The sequence below is a fragment of the Chinchilla lanigera genome, unplaced genomic scaffold, assembly GCF_000276665.1.
Source record: "Chinchilla lanigera isolate Chin_1 unplaced genomic scaffold, ChiLan1.0 scaffold00019, whole genome shotgun sequence".
NCBI classification, from domain to species: domain Eukaryota; kingdom Metazoa; phylum Chordata; class Mammalia; order Rodentia; family Chinchillidae; genus Chinchilla; species Chinchilla lanigera.
Genome location: NW_004955420.1, coordinates 3,084,698 through 3,103,819, shown reverse-complemented (window position 1 = coordinate 3,103,819; position 19,122 = coordinate 3,084,698). Strand labels below are relative to the sequence as shown.

At 36.3% G+C, this 19,122-nt stretch overlaps 1 protein-coding gene and 1 long non-coding RNA gene across 3 annotated transcripts in view; one reads left to right on the top strand and one right to left on the bottom strand.

The window, feature by feature from the left end:
* The window catches only part of Spata16 (spermatogenesis associated 16), a 223,398-nt gene that overhangs the window by 30,358 nt on the left and 173,918 nt on the right, over positions 1-19,122 (top strand). The window lies entirely within an intron of this gene.
* LOC102004284 overlaps positions 6,975-19,122 on the bottom strand; it is a 31,453-nt gene continuing 19,305 nt past the window's right edge. For both annotated transcript variants that reach the window (XR_260680.1, XR_260679.1), the window contains exons 3-4: positions 12,668-12,936; positions 6,975-7,033 (exon numbers count right to left, since the gene is read on the bottom strand). This is a non-coding gene — a long non-coding RNA (uncharacterized LOC102004284). The remainder of the gene's footprint in view (positions 7,034-12,667; positions 12,937-19,122) is intronic.

Here is a 19,122-nt window from a genome sequence, read left to right as displayed (position 1 = left end):
GATATCTCATTATAGGGCAGCCTCACCTATAATTGCTCTGCTGAGAATAATTCTGTAGCAAATCTCTAGGGCATAAAAATGTGGATATCCCAGAAAGCTTAATTTAAATGGATTCTAACAGGTATTTCTTGTGCAACCTAATCAGCAAATTAAGAGTTTACCAAAGTCTCTGAGTGTCTGAACTGTCATATTGCACATTTCTGGGTTTGAATATGGACTCGGTATGCATTTTATAGACTTTTGGGCTCCAAAGATTTTATTCATATAATTATGGAAAAAAACACTAAGGTAAATATTATCATTATCATTCCCATTTTATAGATAAAGACACTAGTGTTCTAAAAAGTTAAATAATTTGAAGTGTCACAGTTAGTCTGTGGAGGGACTGTGATGAAATCTAGGTGCCCTAATTGAATATCTGGAATTCTTTACACTACTGCTTTTCATATTTAAGGTACATAAGGATTGTATAGAAATCTTGTTAAAAATACAAATTCTGGTATATTAAGTCTATAGCAAGACACCAGATGCCCTATTTTAAATAAGTTTCCAAATAAGGTCCATGTTCCTGTCCCATATACTGGACTGGATCTGTACCAAAGCACTAGTAAGTTCTCAAATGCCTGCTATCATCACAAGCAAATCAGCACAAGCAGTTGCATAAGTCTAGCCCGATAGTCCTTAGGTGGCCACATGTGTCCAGAGCTGCGATGAACAGAATACTGAATGTGGAGTCAGATTACCTGTGGTTGATATTGTTTCTGATGCCTAATTGCTATGTGACTTTGGGAAATTTTCTTAACCTCTTAGAACACAATAGAAATAATAATGACTAGCACTTAGCTGGAAGATACTTTCACACAGGCTATCAAGAACTACTTTCTGAAAAACATGATGGGCTTTAAATTCATGTAGAGGTTGTCTTGGCAATTCTCAAATACCTCATTCCCCTTGCATAGTATGTATGTAGTTTAAAACTTTTGCACTCCAAAGAGTTTTGCTTAAATCCATGACTACTAACAATTTTTTAAAAATCCATTGTCCTCTTCTTTCTCAATTAACATTACAAATTTTTACTCCTTTTAATGGTTTTTAAAATTGAAATAACTTTCAAAATAATACATTATTTTCGACTTTACTCCCCTTTTCAGAAGCAGTGATCCAAATCATATACTATTTTAAACTATTAATTGCTTCTGACAAAAAGTTACTAGTTCACTTAAATGTACAAATTATTACAGTAGAAACGCTTCATTTTTTCTTAGTTGCCAGGTATAAACTGACTGCTGAAGATTGTGTTTTGAAGATTAGACATTTTAGTTTTTAGTTTGATTGCTGCCATCTTTGGTCCATCCAGGGACACCATAATGCATAAATATTTGATGATAAATGATATTTGAATATTAGCAAATTTACATGGTAGGAAAATATAAAATGATTGCCTTGCTTAACCTTAAAATAAAATAACAAAGTTATCTATTTTTCTATAACATACTGACTAAGCAAAATAGATCTTTAGAAATTAAAATTTGCAATTATAAGAAAAATGTTTGCTAAGACTGTTAACATTTACCGTTGGTTTCCACCTGACAGAGTACTGGAAGCTGGGGATGCAAATACAGATTACACATACTCCCTGCCCTCAGGGAGCCAGTGAGAGACAAGAAACAGAGCCCTGCTACCCGAGTTCCAAAGCATTACTTGAAATTTTCAGTTAATGTAATTTTATAATTCAGTATGTCTACATTTTAAGATTCCTTTTCTGAAATGTTACCTTCAGAAAGATGGCATACACATTTCAGTGCAATTTGATTACCTCCAATGTTCATTATCCCATCCCTTGTGGAATAAAAAGGATGAAACAATTTAAAACACTCAGATTTGATGGTTGGTTAAAGGAACAACATTTCTGGAGTCTAATTAAAAAGTTGTGGGACCTGTGAAGGATGCCTGAGGCAGTTCCTCCTTTTGGTGGCCCCTGTAACTACAGAAGCTTCTACACAGGTAGCTACTACCAACCTATACTTTCTATCTTTCTAGCTTCTACACAGCTGCACCCCAGCGCTCTGACTCTTCTGGCTCCTGTCAAGCCCCTGCCCTTGGCACAAAAGCAGTCACTGGCTCAGTAGGGGAAGGAACAACAATTCCTTTGTTGCAACAATTCCTCTGTGTGCAGTGCCCATAACATGGGAAAGCTATGTGTAAATGTAGGGAGAATCAAAAGTACAGGAGGAATGGGAAAGAGGGCCAAGTGAGGGTTTCCTAGCAGGCATTGAGTATCTCAGGGAAAATCTAGTTTTCTCTTTATTCCATGGTGGTAGGGTGTGGTAAGGAAGAATTTTCAATAAATTAGCCTATACTATAATTGACATCTCTTTATAAGTGAAAGAATCACATTTCAATAAAAAGATCATAAGCTTCACAGTTTCTTAATGTAATTGTTACCACCTGGGAAGCTATTAAATATATATGGACCTCCATGCCTACTCTTTCGGAGTCTGAGACAATTTTCTGGAATCCATATGAGGCCATGGCTGGAGCATTGGTATTTTTAAGTTCTCAGGTCAATTACTGGCAGATAAAGTTTGAGAATAATCAGTATAGATGTTCATCACTTTCTTCTTTAAAATCACCTACAATTGTTGTTAATCCATGTGTGACTTGTTAAAGAAAATTTAGAGAAGCAATCTATAAGTTTGCCAATTCGACTAAAATGCGTCCACTTGATAGATGTCTATTACCCTAATCTGACCATTACACATTGTATACAGACAGAACAATTTATGATTCACTGTTTTGAAAATGTACTCTTTAGAAATTTACACTTAAAATAGTCTACTCATATTCATTTAAAAAGTATTTTAACTTATTCAGTGACTCCCCTCCTGCTAATACTAAGAAACAGGTCAATAAAAACCTCTGACTGGTAGTCCCTCAGATATTAAATACATCCCATAGGAAATAGTAACAAAAATAAGTGATCAATCCATTGGAAGTTAAGCAAGATATTTGTCATGAGCAGGATCATTTTCTGTAGTTTACAGGTGATCATTTTTTGCTTGTACAAATGGCAGTAAATGTTAATGTGATTTGCACATACAGTGAACTCTGTGATTGTGGAAAATCAAACCAAACCAGTCATTGAAGTTTCCCACATTCTCAACTGTAATCAATTTGATGATCCTATTTTGGGGTTTACATGCACTAAAAATGATTTTTTTCTCAAATTTGGAATAGTTTTGCCAAACTAATATTTCTAATTTACTGCTGCTAAATAAACTAGCTCATACATTAACAGTGGAGTCATACATACTTGAATGCTAATACCAAGTTGCATTATATACAAGAAATGAATATCTTCTGCAGCAGTTGTTTTGGTCAGTGACAGTGAAATGATGATGATGATGATGATGATGATGATGATGCTAAATATGAATAAGTGATCATTCATTTCTGTGGGATAATTCCAAGAAATCAACCACCAATGATTCAATGACTGCTTTCTCATCACCATAATTCTTGAAGTTAAATAAAAATAAAAGCAACAATCCCCTTCTCTTTCTTCCACCCTCCGCCTCACTAAAGTCTTCTTCCATACACAGTACAGCATGATGTTCAGACAGATTCTGCTAGTCCTTAGAAGATGAAATCCATTTATTTTGCTTGCAGGAGCATAGCACAGAGTGAGCTGATAGTTACTCTTTCGATTCAGTTTATTTGGAAGAACATTAGTGGAAAACTTCTATTTCAATTTCTAGTTATTTGTTTTACATTCACGAACATGGAGAAGATTTTGTTTCTACTCAGGAGATGATTCTGTTCCTATTAGGGAATGGCATGTGTTTAGGAATAAGGTAATAACAAATTAGACACAGATTTTCATTGCACTACCCAAGGGTGCCTTCTTTATCTTGCATGAATTGTTATGAACATTGTGTTCAGACATACAACAATGCTACTACCAACCTATACTTTCTATCCAGAAATAAATTATTTCTGGAGTACATACTTGTTTTGATCAGTGATAATTACGATGATGATGATCTTACTGATCTGTCAAAAACTGATCATTTTCTTGTGGGTTAAGTTATACCAAGAAATCAAGCACAAGTTTTTAAAGGACTACTTTCTCACCATGTGTAACTATTTTCTATCAATTTGTTTAGTGACAGGAGTAAGAGAACACCATATGACTGAGATTTGTTCTTCTAAGATTGGTTTAATGCAAAGTCAAGCTCCTGACAAAAGTCTTAAAATTATAAGGCAATTAGAAATCTAGCAAATGTTCAGTATTCTGGAATGACTGTGTAGGACAAAGTTTTAGGATAGAAAGTTAAATGGCATCTGTGATGTTAATTTGTGAACACAAACCATGGGGAATGTTACTTTGTAACACTATGAACCCATCTGACCGTCTTCACAATAGCCAGGAAGTTGATCACTATGAATGCCTTTATTAAGCATAAATTACTTGTGGCAAAGAGGATTCAGATGTCAAAAGATAAACAGCTCAGTGGGAAAGTGGGCGGGGGGAGGATGGAAGATGAGTTTGAAATGTGAGTGGCAGAAACACTACTAGCAGGATTGAGAACTTGAGGAAAGGGCATAAAGGCAGGTTCTGGAAGGTCTCAAAAACCAGGAAGAATACATTGGAACTGGTGCTGGAAAGCAATAGACGAGTTTTTGTTGTAATAAAGATTATCTGATAATCAGCAGAGGATACAGAAATATTTATTGTGTAACTACAACCTCATAACACTGCTGATTACAAAAGGAACTGTAAGAAAATATAAGATTTCAACCCCAAATTATAGCTTTTTCTGTTTCTTTCAGTTCTATCTGAAATATAATTGCAGTCAACCCTCCATACCTGCATGAGTCGTATCCACAGATTCAACCAACAGAACAAAAAAATAGGGAAAAAATTGAATCTGTATTGAACATGTACAAACTTTATACTATTGTCTGTATTCCCTAATTAATTCAGTATAACAACTATAAATATTTACATTATGTTCAGCATTTATATTATATTAGGTATTATAAGTCATCTAGAAATAACTGAGAGACTATGGGGAGATGTGTGTAGGTTATATGCATGTAGCAGAGTATTTTATGCTTGAGGTTTGAGCATTCACAGATGTTGGTTTCTGCAGGGCATCCTGCAGCTGATTCTCAGTGGATGGGGAGGGTGAGTGTGTATTGTGCATGTGGTAGACATTTTCTTTGCCATGACCCAAGAGAGTGATTTTAGGGGAAAATAGAGGGATGAAAATACAAAAGAATAAGAAAGAAAACACAGCAGGGTAAAATAGAAGTTGTGTGTTGCTGGGTTAACAAGGGCAGAAAACAATGAATGGGGAGAGATGAAGCTGGAAAAGCTGGAAGGTTGCCAGGGATCATTCTTGCCCTGCCTTGTAAAGACCTTGGGCTTTATCCTGGGCAGTAAGAGTCTTCCTGAAAGCTCAGATGTGGGGAATAGTGGAGTCCCGGTTTTGTTTTTGCTATATCACTCTAGTATGTGGTATACATACTAGAGTGATATAGCAAAACCAATACTATACATATATATAGTATTAATTTTCTGGGTTCTGATCATTACTAGGTTGTGAAATCAATTTGATAGGTTGTGACTAACATATTTAAGTGAAATCATGGAATGGAATGGATAGACTACAATACAATAAAAATATCAGAGTTCATTTAGCATTTGAAGACAAGTTTTACTTTGAAAATTTTGTTTCTATAATATATGTAGTTATATCTATCTATAAGTAAGAATATAGATGGGAAGAAAGATGGGTGGAGAGGATACAAAAAAGAGGCAAGGAAAGAAGACAAAAAAGAAAAGGGGAAGGAAGGAAGGAAGGAAGGAAAGAAGGAAGGAAGGAAGGAAATGGGAAAGAAAAGGAGAAAAATGAAAAGGAATTGTGTCTGCTGTGCACGTGTGTGGGAGAGGGGGATATGGTGGTGGTGTAAAATATATATCTTGCTATGGATCTTGATCATCAATGTTTAAAAGCCACTGATACAGATATGTATTTGAGAGGGAAAAGACTAGAAGCTATTAGAAGGTTGTGTCTGAGCTAATCCAGGATAGGATAAGAGGGTATCTGGGGATGAGGCGAGGGAAGAGGAGGAGGAGGGGAAGCAAAAGTAAGAAGGATCAAGATGATACATAGAACAATTTTGTATGTTTTCCACAATGAATATATATTTGTCATGTATGAATATAGTCATATATAGTAATATACTAATAAAATACAATGGTATTTAATTCACAAACTTAATTCACTCCACAACTCTGGGGAAAATGGCCATGTTCGTGTTTGTGCAAAGAAGATGACCATGGTTGTGTTTATCACTTGATGTAGAATTCACAAACAAAAACAAAATTTTCCAAATGCTTCTGTTTGGTAACCAAATTGTTGGCCATCAAAAGTGTTCATCAAGCAAGGTACCACTGTATGTATATGCTAACAAAATATACTAATAAGTATACTAATATACTAACAAAAAAGAAAAAAGGGTTTATTCACAGCTGTGTATCTGTACTCACTGAGGATGATGTTGAATCAGAAAAAGAGGAATCTTAATCCAGGTGTCAAGCTTCAGTAACTACAAGGAAATAATCAGGAGTTTGCGAGATGACTATATTCAACAGGGTACAATATCTGGATGATACAGTGTTTTCAGTATTTTGTGTGCTAAAGAACAGCAAAGAAAGGAACTTCTGTGTGACAGAAAGAGAGTTCTTTTGAACACTTCCCTAACTGAAGGGAAGAGGGTAAAGAAGATATTCAACCTTTGGTAAAGGACATGGAGCGATTGGTTTACAATAGACTATGCACAAGAGAACAATAGAGAGTAAAATTAGAATGAGCTTGTTGGTGTGTCTTATTTACAGAGGGGATGAAACATGCTCTGAGGCAGAATGTATTCACTTCCTCCTCCTATTGCTGTTCTAGCTGGGTGGAAGTTGGTGGGATCTTGTGCTAAAACAGTCTTCTGAGAAAGTGCACCAAACCCTTGTCTAAAGAGAAAGAAAAAGCACAGTGTGAGGATAATTTTCTTCTCTTCAGTACTTGTACCTTGCCCATACCCTTTTTTCCCATGTATGTACGGTATTAATAGAAAACAGTATGGGTTATTAGAATTATGCAAACTGCTGTAATGACAGATTGCTTTTATAATATACCTTTAAAGCTAGTTAGCACAGTTGTTTGTGTATTTTGACACATTCATTTATATTTATTGGATTTTTCTCTTGTTTTTGATATTTGAAATATTACTGAATAAGTGTTTAGGACTACTTAGGAAAAAACATACCAATACATACAGTAGTAAGCACATATTTTAAATAAAAGAATCATTTTATTCAGCTAGAGTTTTTAAAATTTAATTTAAAATATTGATAAATAAGAAGCCTGGGTGGTTTCATTAACATACTCCACTGTGTGTATGCATGCGCATGCCATTCGTGTGCTCTCCCCTTTTAGTACTCTCCAGCGCAGATTTTCCTAGGACGCTGGCTTTGAGATGACCACTGTTGGAATGTAAAATTTTAAACACATGATAAAAACTTTTAAACACAAAGCAAAATGATGAAAAATGTAAACTAAGGAAACAATATTTGTACTTGCTGATGTCTTCCTAAATTGTGAAGGTTGAAAGATGATAATTTTACACAAGTTGATTATTTTTTGTTTTAATCATTTTATAACCTTGAAACTGCATTCAGACCTATATACAAGTTAGTTTTATATGAGCTCAAAGTAGCTCCGCTTCAATACTAAACTCAAATTCAGAATCAACTGACTTTCTAATCACTTACACGTATTACAGCAACGGCAGTCAAGTAGCCACTTAAGCAAAAGCAGTATCTAAAGCACTGTGCTCGCTAACAGCCTGAGCATATGTCACTCAGGAAACCTCAGTTGACATGAAGGGACTTACTGAGCGTTGTTGGCTCCCATAGGCCGCTGTCCTCACAGATACCTTCAAATTGAGTTATTGTGTATTTCTTTCAGCTTTAGTGTCATGAACTCTGAGGGTGGATTCTAAAACAGGTCCTGGACTGCTGTTAGTGGACTGATTAATTTAGGCACAGTTCTGCTAAGACAGAGGATTCAGATAACAGGATTTTACATGAGCAGATGTCCATTTAGGAATCGCAGGCCTGTTGTCGCTGCCATTTGTTAATTTAGGCTGTCAGAGGAGGAATATGAAAAAATGAAAATGAATCCCAAAAGTCTTGGCTGAAGCTGGAGGTGCCAGTGTAGGTACTGGTGATAGATTTGCGACTTCTAGGTAAGTGCATACTGATTGATGATAGCAGCAAGCACTGTGGGACTCGGGCGAGTCATCACACCGTGAACCCACGCAACGCATGCCTGTCCCAGGGAGGAGGGCTGCTGTGTTTCTCTCGGCTTTCATTTTATATTTTGAAATCTCTCACTTTTTTCTTGAATAGACAACATATTTAAGTAATTCTTTGGACTCCTATCCTTCAGCTAATTTCCTTCAATGTGGTCAACTATCTTTTACCTTTTAATAAATCAAATCAATGTGGTAATATGCAATACTACCCCACTGTGGTAGTATGCATTGATTTTTTTCTTGCTTAAAAATAAGTCTTAGAGGCTATTCTATATCAACACATAACATATTCCATTTTTGTGATTTTTTTATGATTGCTTTATATTCCTTGATAGTAAAGATGTATATTCCCCACTGATAAATATTTTGGTTCTTTTCAGCATTCTGCTTTTAGAGACAGTGTTGTAGTAAATAGGCTTGCATACTATTTTGCACGAATGCACACCTATCTGCAGGATCCATTGCTTGAACTAGAATCCAACAGTATATGATTTGAAATCTTAACAAATAGAGACAAATTACACTCCCATTATCTATGCATAAGCAAGCATATTTTTCTTTATGCTCAGCATAGCATGTTACCAAAATTTAGAACTTTTCCATCATAAGAAATTTTAAAAATCAAAGTATAAGACAAATTTGTATTTCTCTTATTATGAGTTGAACACCTTTAGCTGTTTGAATCATTTTCATTTGCTTCTCTGCATACTTTCATTTCTAAATCTATTACTAAACCCCGATTGTCTAAGGGGCTCTTCACATCTCTCATAGGAAGGCAGTGATTTTAAGTTCAAAAGAAGTTTGAAAAGTCCCTCTTGGGAAAATACATTTTCTACATATAATTCTGGTAATTCTCAATAAAGCAGAAGAAAACAACTTCCCTCTTTTAATTTGTGTTCAGTTATAAACTTGCATTAGAACCCAATTACCTTCTTAGAAGAGGCAGTGCTGACCTGAGAGCTCATTTCTTACAGTATGAGGTAACTGTCTCTGAAATGAAGTACACACTCATATTTTCAAGAAATGGGATAGTAGTTAAGCAATAACATTTATAAAAAATATTCTTAGTCTATAAAAATCAGAATGCTCTTTATTAGTAGTGAAGTTCTGGTATAAAAGTATTATTTCTCTTATACTGAGAAATTATAAAATCTACAAGGGCTACTTGGCAATTTGGGAATTGTTTATTGCTTGAGATTGTAACATTTTAGATTTTGATGTTCTTTCCAATGCATCAAATTTAGTGTTGTCTTTTCCCTTAGAGAAATTCTTCAAGGAAAAATAAATATAGGAGAAGGTAATACCCAGATAAAGTTAGGCTTTTCCTGGAATGTTCATCTAATAATACATTTTTATGAGTAGCACGTGGTTTACTACAATTAGTTCTACTAATTGTGAGTGATTTGTCCTTGTTAAACTTTGTTGAAATCAGGACATTTTAATTTATCTCTGGTATAAGCCATTGATTTCAAATACAAACTCAATTCCTCCTTCTACATATTTTCTCTAGAAGAAAGGATATAAAGATATCAATAATGGCTCAGTCAAAGATGATACCCAGCTTGGAAGTGTTTCCTCTTAGTGAAAATGATTAATAAAACTAATATTTTTCTTCCATAGTCAGGAGATCAGTATTGCACTCTGAGTATGAATTGCTTCCAGTAATATTATAAAAAGAAAAAAGATATAGGTAGGTGACAGACACACTATGGAGATTTTAAAATTATTTTTATTTATTCTTCATCTCTAAAAGCTAAGAAAGAAGAGAACACTTTCTTCACTTTCATACCTAGCAAAAAATAATTTTCTATTATTGACCTGAAATCACTTCTATCCACATAGATACGAGTCTAACTCTGTTTTGCTTTACTGTTTGTATGCTGAAGTCAGCATTCATTAGGTGAACAATGTGTGTCATCTCTTTAATTCTTACAACAACCAAAAGAAAGAACAGCATGATTATCTGACCCTTTTAATAGAGGAGGAAACTGAGATTCTGGAAAGTTGAATAGTTTTCAGAAATATTTGATCAACCTACTAGCAAGTAACAGGACTACACCTTAAACTTAAGCCTACTGGTTCCAAAAACAGTTTCTTTAAGCAGTGTGCAAGGCTGCTCACTTAACAGTGAATCACTTTTCCAGATATAATCTTACATAGAACCATGGGTTATATTAAAACTACTTAACATCGCCAAACTGAAAAATCCTGAAAAAGACACGTATCAATATGAACGTACATTAGAACCAGTTGCTGAATGTGAGCTGAATGCATTGAGGAAGAGGCAGTGGAACTGTTCTGAGGCTAAAGTGGACAGCCCATTATCACCCTTTTAAGAGAAGCTGCCCATTACACCTTTCTAAGAGAAGCTCCTACCATCCCTTCCCCCTTTATACACTGACCCCATAAAAAGCGAGGTTTAACAGTAAAAGATAAAAACCATTCATAAAGCCTCAAATTATTTGCACTAACCCATGATCTAAGAGCTAACATAGCTCATACTCCTACTCTTTATGAATAGCTAGAAATAAAAATATAAGTAAATCTAAGACTGTTTAAAATATCTTTTGACTCAACTTTATTCTACTTCTCCTACTATCATTTCATAGGGAAACTTCTTGAACATTATAGTGTGCCCCTGCTGGGAAATATATGTCTGTCCTTTATGATCATTTACTGAATGCTCATAACTATATGCTTAAATTTGCCTGTAGCTCAAAATCATTTTCATTCTTAAAGTATTATATAGACAGTATAATATCCAAAAGGGTATTTGGCTTTAAGCATTTATGATTCATTTATTTAAATAGTTACTAAGCAAACCACCCATTGAGAAGATGACCCTTAGATGTTGTTCTTAAGGTAAGAAAATCAGGGTACATCAAGTACAGAGGATGAGCACTGGACATGTCTAACAGTTATGTAGACTCATGTTTGGGCCCCAATTCTCAGTGATTGAGCCAAGCAGTGTATAAATCCTTTTTCAGAAAGTACTTGTGGTTGCTTATTATATAATGTGAACAGAACTAAAATAAGAGTCCAAAGAACATGAGTTAAAAGGAATTGAATAAGGAAGGGACAGAGTAGGACAGGAAAGAGAGAGGAAAGTAAAACAGAACATCTCTTCTGGCCCCATGGTACTCCAAATGCACACAAAGTACTATTCTGTGCTTGCTAAGAGCTAAAGTAAAGGAGAAATGGAATTTATTTAGATCTCTTCCATTTACTAATTTGAACAAATACTACAGTAATCAAGGAGAAGAGATAACCTTTCTATTGCTACTGAACTATGAAGGAATTTTGTTATATAGGAATTTTATAAGTGGTACTGTCTGTATTTTTGAGGTTGTCAATCTGAGGACATAAAGATCGTTTTAAGTGCAGTTATATACAAAAGCAGTGGCTCCATGTTTGTCCTAAATACATGATGTTTGCAAGTTAGGTGTTTACATGATGAGTATAATTTTAATTATTACAGTATCATTTTATACAAAATAATCTCTTAGATATTTTTATTTACCAATTCAGCATCATTCAAAAACTTTTCACGGTGTATCTGTCCTGTGTCAGGCACTGTAACAGACTTTGTAATTGACTTCTGTAACAGAGCAGTCATGTTACATGGGCAATGTAGTTCAGAAATAATGCAATAAAATGTAATGTGTGTTTCTACAAAGGAAAAACAAAGTGCTATATCAGTAAATGACATTCCACAGAGTCTATAGTGGTGTTTCCCATTTTCTTAATTCCATGATTTCGTGAATTAGCAAAAAAAAAAAAAAAAAAAAAAAAAAAGTTAAATGGAGACCAATACAGCTGCCTGACATTTTGTTAGCAAAAAAAAAGGCACTTGAAAAGGAAAAAGGGACTGCTGTACTACCTTCTAACAACTTTATTCCATTTACAGCCACATTAGGTTAAATTTAAGATGCAAAAAGAGCACAGGCTTGAAATGAGGGGCAGAATTTTACCTAAAAGGTAACCATCAATTTTAACCTGATACACACACACACACACACACACACACACCATAATATAGAAATACTTCAACAAAAGGAGAATGTTTGAAAGAGAGGTCCAGAACTCTCCTCAGAAAAGATCAGAACATTTATGCTGAAAGTATGAGCATAAAATAAGCAATGACACAAAAAAATAACCTTCCCCACCCAAAATATTTAGCACTTTCCTCCCATATTAGTTTTGTATGATGATTATAGCAAAGTACACAAATCTAGTAGTTTAACAAACATAATTTACTATGTTTCAGTACACAATGGGTCTTACTGACCTAAAATTAAGGTGTCCTCTGGGTCACTCTTTGGTAGATTCTAAGGAGCATTTGTGCAGGTTCCAGGGAATGATCTGGGGCTGGCCTCTCCCTCCTCTAGAGACTGGCTCCATTCCTGGGCTCCGGCCTCTTCTCATCTTCACAGCCAGCAGGGGGGCATCTTCAGAGCATTCCCTGACTTTGACACTCACTCTGTCTCCTCCTTCCACATTCAGAGAACTCACGATTTGCATTAAGATCACTCAGAAATCTTGGATGATCTTCTTATCCTAAATTCAGATAGTTAACAACCTTAATTATATGCAACTTTAATGACCTCTTCTCATGTTGCATAACGCAGTTACAGGTTTTGGGGAACAAAATGTAGATGTCTCTGGGAAGCCATTATTCTACCTATTAAATGCTCTGAGTAATAGAGAACACCTAGGTTAAATGGCTTCCTTCTTAACTGCTGGCTTGCCAAGAGCTGTGAAGGTACGGCGTATTACTTTATTTGCAAGCAAAAAAGGTAGCCAGAGTTTATTGATGGTAGTAGAAGACATGAAACTCCTGGGTCACTGACAAAGAAGCATGAGCATTTGCATATCTGTATCAATTGATGTCATCCCCAAATGTCATGGACATGACACAGACGAGGTGCAGTGCATGCGTGCACACACCCTGGACTGTGCTACCCAGGAGGGGCTGTTCTTTGAAAATCAGTTGGTTTTAAATTAAAAGATATAATTTCCTTATTTCAAGTACCTATTTTTCAATTTTATTGTTTATTCAACTCAACTTCCATTTATTGGTATATTTTAGGCAGAAGAACCTAGGAAAATGTCCTGTTACTTATCTTTGTTACTATCTTATTATTAAGTAATTCCATATAGAAATATGTGATTTTTGGCTAATTTAATCAATAAATAATTAGTGCAAAAGACAGCCTGACCTAAGTTCACTATGTGGAAATGAATATCAGCGAATTGACTAATTAAGGCCTGGATGCAGACACATAAATAGGAAGGAAAACCAGGTGCCAGTATTACCTACTGAGAAGTGGAGATCAGACAAATTCATCTCCACATATTAAATCCAAGTCTATTGAGAGCAAGTACTGACTGCAACAGGTTGAAAGGACACAATCAAATGAACAAATTATTACATTTGACATTAGAAGTACCAACATTGATCAATTTACTAATGGAGTTATGTCCTGGTTACGTATGTTGGTAGCCCTAAAAATGAAGATTACAGAAAAATACTAATCTAATCATAGAAAAGAACTATCAGAAGAAAGAGGAAATACATAAAAAGGAGTATATCCTATCTAGTTTGTGTAGAATTGGTGATAGTCGATGTATATCAATAAGTCTTGTTCTTCTAGCAAAGTTTTCCCCACAAGTGGTGATATATAAGGTGAGCTGTCAATTTCTTCCCATCTGAGTCCTGAGACCAACAGTAAGATGTACTTGCGTAACTAATTTGGAGATAACAATTTACAATGTATTAGTTATTGTTACCCTCCTATTATCTTGTTTTGCAATTCTTTTTTTTTTTCTCTTCAAAATCAGAAAAGATGTCAGGTCAAGGGAAAGATGGCAGTCTTTATTCAAAACAGAGATTTGCTCTGCAAGCAGCTGAACTATATTTACACTGTATATGTATAGTGAGTACATTCACTCTTCTATACATAATCTTTGGTCCCACTAATGGCTCAGAAAAATCAAAGTAAAGCACCATCTATGATTTTACCATATCTTTGCATTATAATAGATAATTGATCCAGTGTTATATTCGTTGCCTTGAATATACTTTTTAAAAAAGCATTTAGGAAGTGCCAACGAGCATGACAAACTGTAGCAGCTTCCTTTGACAGGTCCAATTTAGGAATTGCAATCAGAAAACCTGCACTTTTATTCTGTCTCCTCTTCTGAGCTCTGGGAGTGCTGAAATCTCACTTTTCTCATTTGCAAAGAACAATCACGAATGTGTTGCCCTCTTTGATCTCAAGGTGATGTGATGTAATATTTATCGAAGAATCAAACGCACAACTTTCAGGCTTTTTTGCTGAATTGTATCCCTTTTGTTTTATTTTTGTGACAGAATTTTCTTTGAGAATGTTCTTCAACACCTGTTAAAAGCCGGCTTTCAGTACAAAGCATTCAGATGAAAAAGAAGGAGTCTGATTGTGATCCCCGATTTGTGACCTGCTCGTTCAGAAATTCCTAAGCAGATCTCAGCACCTCACCCTTGCCCCGCAACGGGCCCTGCACAAAGGGGCTGTCTGTGCTCAGGCCGGTAGGCACAGCGCTTCTGCAGTCTATTGCTCCCTTTCCTCTTGTTTCCTTGGGTCCCAGTACCTTCCCTCTTGCTCATCATTAAATCTTTTTCACTCCTCAGCCCTACCGGGCTCACAACATGATACCCATGACCTCGACAGCTCTTCCTCCTGGCCTTTCACACCCGTCACTCAGGCTTCCAGAACCTTGTCTCCAGTGCCCCTCTGGAAAAAAAAATCACCCTTTTCAGAGACTTCACTGGCTCTCCTTCTGGCAGAAGCTAATGGGCCCTTGTTCTTGTCTCCACAGAATACTGTCATTGATACAGTCTATCACAAGCTGCATCTCAGCTGTTAACTCCTCCAGCCTCCACCTCTTCATAGACCTCCCAGCTCATTCCTGAAGCTTCCTCCTTGGAACTGATTTTCTTAGCCATCTAAAGATAAGAGCGCTTCACTGTGAGGCTGAGATAAACTTGTAGAGGCCACCTGATGAGGTCTCCTATCTGGAGGAGAAATGAGCTCCATAGGAGATGTGTGTTTTCACCTCAGCATTTCCGCTACCTTGTACTTACAACCTAAAGTGACCGGTTCTCCCAAAAGTTCTTACCCTTTGGTGCAAACGTACCAGTTCTCTGCTGATGTGTCTTGAGCACTGTTTTTCCCCTCTGTTCGACTCTCGAGGACTTGTCTTTCTTTTTGTTGGGGGGAGTGTCATGAAAAATAGGTAATCTCAAAGTCTGAAAGACATCTAGTCCAACCACACACCTACTTTTTAAATACCATCACCACCAATGAGTCACACAGCCTGAAATGGAATCTGCTTCATCCCAGGGTAATCTGTCCCCCCGTGCACAGTTCTGCCTTGGAGAAGAGTTTAACCTGAATTCCCTGGAATCTGTCCTCCAGAGCCTTCTACTCCCTGCTTATACTCATCGCCCTCCGAATGTCACAGTCACATCTGTGGTCAGAACCAAGGTCACCGCTTTCCCAGCATCTAGCGCCTGCTCCTTCAACCTGCTGGGCCCACAAGGAACTTCTGCTGAACGAGCAAATAAATGTGTTTCCTCGCTTTGTGTCTAGGGCACCTGTTAAGTGTAGTCTGGGTCTTCTCCAGTCCATAGGTCCTTAGTTCCTTATTTCTCAGAAAGGAAGTTTCTATGTCAATACCTCGCTAGTTCCCTTCCTCTTATTTTCTGTAAAATATCTAAATTTATCTAACATAAAAGTACTATATCTGTATTTTATGTATCCAGTTGTATATAATCATATGTGTCCACAAAATTTAATCTACTTTTCTAAATAGTTACATCAAAGTCTAGAGAAACAATCTCAGTAATTTGTAAAAAATATATGTTGACTTTCTCCAAATCTACTAGCTAAATGTTTTTAGTATTTTTAAGGTAATGTTAATTTTTGGACAGAGCCATTGTTATATCATTAAACAATTTTAATAGAAAAATTTGAACCCTATATTTCCTTGCAACCAATTCAATTTTTTTGTATTTTCCCCATCTGGTCCAAATATAAAAATAATTTTGGGTTCTTTTAATTATATGTTTTATCTTTTGCACTTTACTATTCACTTAAATTATGTTGTACGTATATTTTGTGTTATCATTAGTGTTTATTATTGTAATTTCATTGGCTTAATAATACTCCATCAATGTCCGGTTATTGATAATTTAAAATGGTTCCAGTGTTCTCTCTCACAGAAAATGTGAGGAATGTTAACAAAGTCATCGGTGTTCTTCCTAAATGTCTTGTTATATTTTTAAATCTTCTCTGTGCTATACTATCATTCAAAAGAATTTTTCAGTTCTATGTGAAAGAGTTCTGTTTATTTGTACACTCTTTACCTCCAGCTTTACATCACTGCAGTATTAAACTGACTTTCAATTAAAACTATTCATTAACCCCCAAAACATAATTTTTATGAATGTCACATGTGAATTTTTAAAGAAGTGCTTAAAAATGACTAACATTTCTATAATCCCTTGAATATAATAGCCAGGTGATACCAAGCCCTATGTCGGCACTGGTGATTAAAAGTGACAAAGGCAGATCCTTGCCTGTATAGGGTTTAATGCCTAAGAATAAAGAAGTGAAAATAAACATAAACGGCATGACTGAGCAATTGGAGACAGTGCTGCTTAGATTTTCTGCCTAAGCAGAAATGGCCTTTGCCCTTGGCCCAGGAACCCTACTGTAGCCCCATCCCCTGAGCTATGACCCTCTGTACTAAATGCAGTCAGGGAAACATAATGTGGGCCTTCCGGGCTTGCCCACCCAGGCCCACAGCCTTCTCTAGACCCACCAAGGACAACAGGGACATGAGAATCACTGCTGAAACCCCTCCAACCGCCCTCACAGGCAGCACTGACTTCTCTAGATTCACCCTCCTAAAGCTGGGCCTTGTGGCTTATGCATCTACAAAGAGGTGACAGTGTGGAGGAAACTAGAAACAGAACTTTGTCACTTGCTGTCTGCACACATGGAAGAGAATCCATCCCATGAAGTTCCACATGCAGGCAGGAATGGGAAGGGAAGGCTGAGTGCCACAGACTGAGGATCCGAGGCTAGGGCTCCCTTTTCCTTGAAGTCAGGTTTTGCACAGAACTGAGGGTTCTGCAAATTCTAATTTGAATGTAGCTTTCCAGGTGGCTTTGAGGGTATATTTATCAAGGTAGGAGGAAGATGGAACATATTTTATTTAATAGTTTGTTAACTTGATTTACAGTTTTAAAATATTTAGACATATGGGATGTGGGCCTTCATTTGTATTCTTGCCCCCAGCCCTGAAAATATTAGGGTAGGCCTTGTGTGAGGTGCTAGGGGGACACCTAGCAAGGAAATCTAAACTTACCTAAGGGAGTCCTAGAACTCTTAAAGTAAGTCATGGTTCAACAGAATAAATTTAGCCATAGCTATTCTATTCATGGAATCTACCACCTTTATAAAGAAAGAAAAATCATATGTTTATCTTCACAAATGTCAAAAATATATTTGATCCAGGGCTTAGCAGGCTGATTAGCAGGAGGATTGCTGTAAGTGTGAGGCCATCCTGAGCTATATAGTGAGTTCAAGGCCAGTCTGGACTACATAGAAACCCTGTCTTAAAAATCAAAAATATACATATATTTCATGAAATCCCAAAAACAGTTTCATTCAAATTAATGTTCTACAATAAAAACACTGCTACAATAATAAATCCTATCTATATGAATTTAAATAATGTCATCATGCTTAAATGGCAAATAATACTAGTGATTTCCTTTAAATTTAACCAAAGACAATGATACAAACTTTAATTCATTTAACATGGGTCTTGGGTTTCTAGCCAATTCATTTTTGCTAATGTTAATTTCTTTTTCCTCTCCCGGTGGTTTGATAAGTGGTTTTAAGTGTGAAGACCTGTTTGGTTTTTTGTTATTTTCACCGCTTTTTGAAGTCCTTTACTTCATCCTGCTCTGCTGTCATGGTTGTTGCTGGTCTACACTTCCTTTTTAAGAGATGAGTTCCGCAAAATTGCCTTCTGCTTGTTACACTTTTCCTTATTTTAGATTTTCCTTTCAAGATTCGATGGAAGCTTCCACTTTACTCTTTATGGTTTTGTATTTGTTTGGTCAGCCACTGCCTGGAGCTGGCGTTCAGACCAGGAAGCGAGTCATTATTTTCCCAAACGGTTCCTGTGTCTCGGTTATTAATCTGCATCAGCTGGAGGCAAATAACTTTCCCCACCCTCCAGTCTTAACGCATAATCAGGAACTTGGCACAGGAAAAGGAGCGGTGATGGGCATTTTGGTCTTGGTTCTATAAGGAACGAACAGTTAATCTAATACAAACAAGTCATATGGCATTTTTAATTTGAGTAAGAGTACATGTCTATTTTAAAGTTGTTTGCCTGGTCACTGCCAGGCATCATCTGTTAGCTACTGTGTATGCAAATTCATTCATATTCTCCCTCTCCCTCTCCCTCTCTCTCTCTGTCTCTCTCTCTTTTTCTCTCTGACTCATTTGTAAAGTAGAAATTTCCAGATAAGATTTGGATGTTTTGGCGACAGAGTTCAAAGGGTTTTATTGAGCACTGAATGGAACAAGACAACCATCTTTAGGAACCAGCAGTTTGGGCATTGCTTCCTGGCTCCCTCTCAAATTTCACAATAGAATGCTTCAGGGCTGGGACGATGCCTGG